The sequence below is a fragment of the Zingiber officinale genome, chromosome 2B (genome assembly GCF_018446385.1).
Source record: "Zingiber officinale cultivar Zhangliang chromosome 2B, Zo_v1.1, whole genome shotgun sequence".
Classification (NCBI taxonomy): domain Eukaryota; kingdom Viridiplantae; phylum Streptophyta; class Magnoliopsida; order Zingiberales; family Zingiberaceae; genus Zingiber; species Zingiber officinale.
Window position 1 is genome coordinate 142,865,454 of NC_055989.1, and position 6,002 is coordinate 142,871,455.

Here is a 6,002-nt window from a genome sequence, read left to right on the forward strand (position 1 = left end):
TTTTAGTATAAGAAGTATGACTTAGCAAAACAGAGTATGACTTAGATTCCGTCTTTCCGAGACCGGAATCTAGTCACGATCTCGACTTAGATATCCGAAATGGATCTAAGCCGGATCGACGTCTAATGTTCCCTTCCCGGGAACGCGTCCTCGCAGTCACTCCCCTCTAGTGACTTACCTTACTTACTTGCCAGATGTCCGGTCAGTCCTTCGACCCATCTGGACTTCTCGCCAGCTTTCCGGTCAGCCCGTCGACCTAGCTGGACTTCTCGCCAAGCGTCCGGTCAGCCCTTCGACCCGTTTGGACTTCTCGCCAGCTATCCGGTCAGTCCGTCGACCTAGCTGGGCTTCATGCCAGACATCTGGTCAGCCCGTCGACCTGTCTGGACTTTTCCTGCACACTCGATCAGAGTGTTTAGACAACAACAAGCTAACTTAACCTGATTTGTCATTCATCAAAACTTGGGTTAAATCGTTAGTGCAAACCGCACCAACATGTTTAACCTCAAAGTGTGCGCCCTCCCTGGCTTTGTATGTTGCCAACTCAGATTTTGCAGAATCTAACTCAGCCTGCATCGATTCCAACTGCTCTTCTTGTGTGTCCAATTCCTTCTGTTGTTTTAATATCAATAAGTCCTTGGATGATAACTCGTTGACTCGTTTAGAAAACCTAAAACCATGAGCAAGTCTCAGCTTATCCAGTAGAGCATTTTTTTGAGCCAGGTCGGAAATGACCCTAGCCCTCATAGTGCTTTCTGCTCGGAGTTTCGTTTCACTAGTCTGCAATAAGATTTCTAAGTTTTTCCTGTCCGCCAAATGAGAATCCACCAGTTGATATTCCTTCAAGGTCTTCTTCATATTTAAGAGAAGTTAGGCCTTAGACATCTCGGTATTCGGAACGGACATGGAAACTTCTAACTCCTCCACTTGTTCTCTCAATATTTTATTATTCCACTCCAAATACACCATCAAGTAACTTAGGTTTAGTCCTGCAGCGTAAAACTAAAAAGAACACCAATGAGAAGCTGAAAAGAACAACAATGAGAAGTTTTACCCCATAAAGGTAGGCAAACTATTTAAAAAAAATGTCTAAAAATTTTATTATTAAAAAAAAATATTTCTATTTTTTTTTTATTTTTTTTTATTTTTTAGTTTTTTAAAATCTCTTTAATAGTTTATTTTTTAAAAAATAAATAAACTAGGAACGATTTAATTGAGCTTAGGCTTGTGCAGGGCTGCTAATCGTAAAGTCAACACTCTTGCTTGCTGCCTACAAGAAAGCAATCAAACACATGTTATGATGTCGACTACAAGAAATGAAATGTGCTACTAGTTGCCTCCTGCATGTAACTCCTAACAATTATACATCAATCAATAAGTATCTAATTCTATGATAGAGAAAAGTGGTTTTCCATATTTACTCCTCCTATACATGTATGACCAAAACTAGCCCCAGCCCATTGCATTCAATGTATCACATTTGTCAATATGACCAATGAACGGTGGAAGTGAGAAGACCAGAATCATTAAATTGTTATAGAGATCATCCTAATAAGCTAAAGGCCTCATTTGCAATAAGATCATCATCTGCTATAAGCATCCATATCCATAAGTCATCATGTCCTAGCCTAAGGTAATAAACCTACCTATCTGCAATATGCACCGCTATTCAATAAATTCAACCCTCTATATCTACTTTTGGTTACAGTATTAAAGTCAAAACTCCTTAATTCATTTGCAGAATCAACTCTTGGTACAAAGTGGTTTGGACAAAAACCGGCAGCCTCGGATCAGGAATTGCTGGGGGCAACTCCTGTGTCAGAGTCAGGGTAGTATCATTTAAAGTTTCTATGACTTGTGAACCTCAAGCATAGGAGAGCACACTTATCCAAAACTGAAGGATTGACCTATTTCTTTGTTTGATAGTCTCTTCTTGCCTATACATCCTTCATGAATGGACATGAACTTTGTGTTTCTCACACATCTAAATTGTATGGTGGAAGACAAGGACCATAGCTGTCTCAGTTCCTTTTAGGTAGACTGTCTGACTGTTTTTTAAGCCATTTTTAATAACTAATCATAAGGAAGCAGGAGTAAGCAGAGGTGTCCATTACCTAGTTATTTGAAACATCTCAACCGTGGTGAGACAAGATGATGAGCAGTCCAATGCCGACTGACAATTGAATTGGAAGAAAAGAAGTTAGGAAGAGAGAGACTAGATTTGCCCTTATTTTGCTTATTCTTTCAAGTTATGGTTATTTTCATAAAATTTTGACATGGAATTAATGCCATATAAGTAGCCTTGTAGATTTGATATTTCTCTGTCGTACTGACTGTCAACTGAACTTTTAATGTTAAGGTAAATCATTGACTGTTTTCTTTCTCCAGGTTTTATTTATATTGGGATAGAATTCTGTAAAAAGTTATGCGGCATTTCTATAATCAGAAGGTATGATCTCATATCATGAGCAATTGACGGCCTTAAATTGTAATACCTAATTATTTTAATTTGTCATATGCAATTCACACATTATTGCTTCTTAAAGCATTATCTGTAGCTCAATAAATGAAAGCTAGTTAGTACAATGACAAATTTGATCAAAGAAAATTTATAATATTCTTTTGGCTCCAAATGATATGTATGTCTACAAGCATGTCTATGTGCAACTGTGTTGCTCAGGAATAATTCTTGCACTATTTTGAGGAAAATGAAGTTCATTTTCTTGAGCAATAAAATGAATAAGAGGTAAAAAGGAAATAGAGGAAAGAGGTGATAAGTGTCTTACAGAAAAAGTCCATCACTAAAAATTACCATGGATGTAAAGTTACCAACATGATTCTGTCTTCACAAAATAGAACGTAATGACGTAGAAAGATCTATATAGCCAACTCCATCAGTGGGATAATGTTTGGTGTTGCCGTCATCTTTTCTCTTTCTATTTGTACTTCATTATTGATACCATATATTAAAAATTGAAACTCCAACCATTTGAGATTTTGAACATCATGAAATCTCATGTCACGTATCAATTGGCACAGTCAAAATGTATCATTCTAATAAATTACCAGAATCGAATATTGTTACCACAACTTAATACTATTCAACACAAATAATCTATTTTGTGTCCTTTTATAAATCATGTCAATAAGTATCATATTATACTCACATTTGACACTCTTTAACCTGCTACGAGGTGTCTAGCTGAATTAAATAATATCTATTAGTTTTTATAAATTTTGTCCGTACAATAAAATATTAAAATTGTAATATTTTAGATGAGATACAAAGTTTGAAGTTAGCTATATAATTGTATCCCCCTCCCTCTTCAATTCTCCACCAGCATCATATGTCAAAAAAGAAAAAATATTATTCTGGTCAAAGTTTTAAACTTTCGCACGACTTGAGATTTTAAACATGGTTCTAGAGCTTGTTCGGTAATATATCCTTTGGATTGACACAACCACTGATTGGTACATCTCGAGGAGAGAAGTTCAGCATATCATTAATTCAAGTAAGTTGAACTCTAAGAAGGGTGCCTAAGCTAGGACATCTCGTACATTCCCACGGTTTAAGTTCTTTAACAACTTAGTCTGCTATGAACCATCCATTCTATTTGAATTCTTTTGTAATCGAAGAATGAGTACGCTTCCACTACTAATCTTACCACAAATGACTTGTTACAAGTATACTTCATCTTCATGATGATGCAGTTTTCTTGTATATTCCTTGATATTTTTTGTTATCTCTTCTTTAAAACTATCAAGTTCATTATGATTCTTCCTCATCTCCTGCTGTACTTTATGATTGAAGGGAACACAGCTGTTCAAGCCATCTCCTTGCTACTGCAGAAGGGGGTACAGGAAAGTAACATAATATTTCTCAACCTCATATCTGTGAGTCAGAGGATTGGTGATTAGTTCATATAATCTCCACCTATCCTTCCGCTGATTGCTCTGTTTGTTCATATTTACGTAGTACATCACATAGTCGTTAACCCGAAAATGTTACCAGGCTCCTCAAGGATTACATGCTGTCTGCAAAAGATTCCCAAGAGTCAAAATTGTGACATCTGAGATAGAGTTGGGTTTGAATAGCAATTCCCAAGTTGTTCCTGGAATGGGAGAGTTTGGAGATCGGTATTTTGGCACAAATGACGACTAGGAAGCAATCTTCTCTAATAGAATCAAGAAGAGGCTCACTCAGAACCAAGAAAACTTCCAGTAAATGGTAAAACTTATTATCTTCTTTTCATTTTGCTTAAAATATCCTCAGTTTTAAATACCAGGAGATACTGTGTAAATGTCAAACTACTTAAATGGAAAAATCTTTTGATATTTAAGTATATCTTAAGATAATCGTAGATGTGAAACTAAATGGTAGGATTTTATCTTCTTCACTTAGATTTTAAAGATGTACATTAGTATAATGCAACTGATATCTTTTGCAGGTACCGTAATTATTTTCCTTTCAAGTTCGACAATAAAAGAGAGGTACCACACATTCTCTTTGCACCTTCGTGGCATTCCATATTTATAGTAATTGATAATTGTAATGAATTTAACTATTGATCTTTTAGTCGATCAATTTTCTATCTGTATTTTATCAAGTTTCATGTGGATTTTTTTTTTTATTTTTTTTATCAAGGTTCATGTGGATCTTATTTAAGTCTATGTGAATGTGCCTTTGTCAGGTAATCGAGTGTCCTGTGGCCTTGAGAGAAATTTCACATTAAAAAAATCCATCTCTCTCTCTCTTCAAGAATTTGTTTTTTCAATATTTTTTCAGAATATTTTTTAAATTTTTAGAAAAGTGCAAGGATACTGTATAAATATGAGTTTTATTATATAATAGTGTTGAATTTTCTAGTTTTCTTTCACATATGTGAAAGACTTTATGTGAAGTTGAGTTTTGTCAGCAATAGTAAATTGCTATTAGATGATTTTGAGGTCATAAGTTTAAGTTGGGAAAATAGTTTTTTTTTAAATACAAAGTAATATGGTGTATAATAAATTTAATGTGGTATTTTTTTCTCATGACTTGACATCAATAATGGAAGTTTTGTGTACTTAAAAAAAAAAAAAAAAATATGGAATCGTCACATCAACGACTCCCTTAGAGCTGCTGATTGTACTTTAATGTGTGAAAGACGGGCTATCACATGGCACAAAGACCAAATGAAGCTTGCAAGGCACATACAAGGGCAATGTAACACTATGCTTCTTTGTAACCTTTAGTTGCTTGCTCTTTCATGGTCTCTGGTCACTAACTTGCAAGCCACTCATAAACTTTGTTAATAAGTATTATTTATGATTATGATTTAATTTAATTAAATAAATTATTTAGGATTATTTATTTAATTGAGATATATATATTGAAGGATGCGAATACAAAACTTATTTATCAACGTTTAGGTTACGTTATCCACAGTCAAAGGCTCTAAGTTTGAAAGATATGTGACCTAGGCAATTGTACAAGTGTAAAATACTCAAATAATTTCCTAAATACTTAGAATTCGAATCATAGCTACAGTGTACTACAATATTTTTTTTCCAAGTGGAATAAAAAATATGTTGTTGGCCGGGAAGTCACTCGTATTTTTGGATTTGCCTGATGACTGAATGAGGAGTCGTTGTACTTTTGAATTTACCTAGCCACCTCTGGATACCTAGATTTTTTTTTTTAAAAAAAACTCACTCATGAGAATTAGAGGATAAAATGAAATTTTCTAATTTTTTCAGGACTTCCTTATGATTTTAAAGCTAAAGGGTGGTTTGGAAAAAAGCAAACATTTTAGGGTGAAAATGAAAAATTTGGTACTCGTATTTTCGGTAAAAAAAAAAAAAAACATAAAAAAGGTTTGCCGATCGATCTTCTCCCCATCGCGCTCGTTTTCTCGCTCTCCTCTCCGGCGCTCCCGGCGATCTCGTCTTCCAATCCTTCAGCCTTCCTTTCTAATCGCTCATCGAACGCTCCTCCCTCTCGATCTCAATCTCCTTCCACT

At 35.0% G+C, this 6,002-nt stretch overlaps 1 long non-coding RNA gene across 1 annotated transcript; it reads left to right on the plus strand.

Annotated features, from left to right (window-relative positions):
- Window positions 1–3,809: 3,809 nt before the first annotated feature.
- LOC122049621 lies at window positions 3,810–4,818 on the plus strand. Its single transcript, XR_006131006.1, has 4 exons — window positions 3,810–3,894; window positions 4,013–4,228; window positions 4,449–4,491; window positions 4,692–4,818. It is a non-coding gene; the product is annotated as an uncharacterized LOC122049621 (long non-coding RNA).
- Window positions 4,819–6,002: the final 1,184 nt, after the last annotated feature.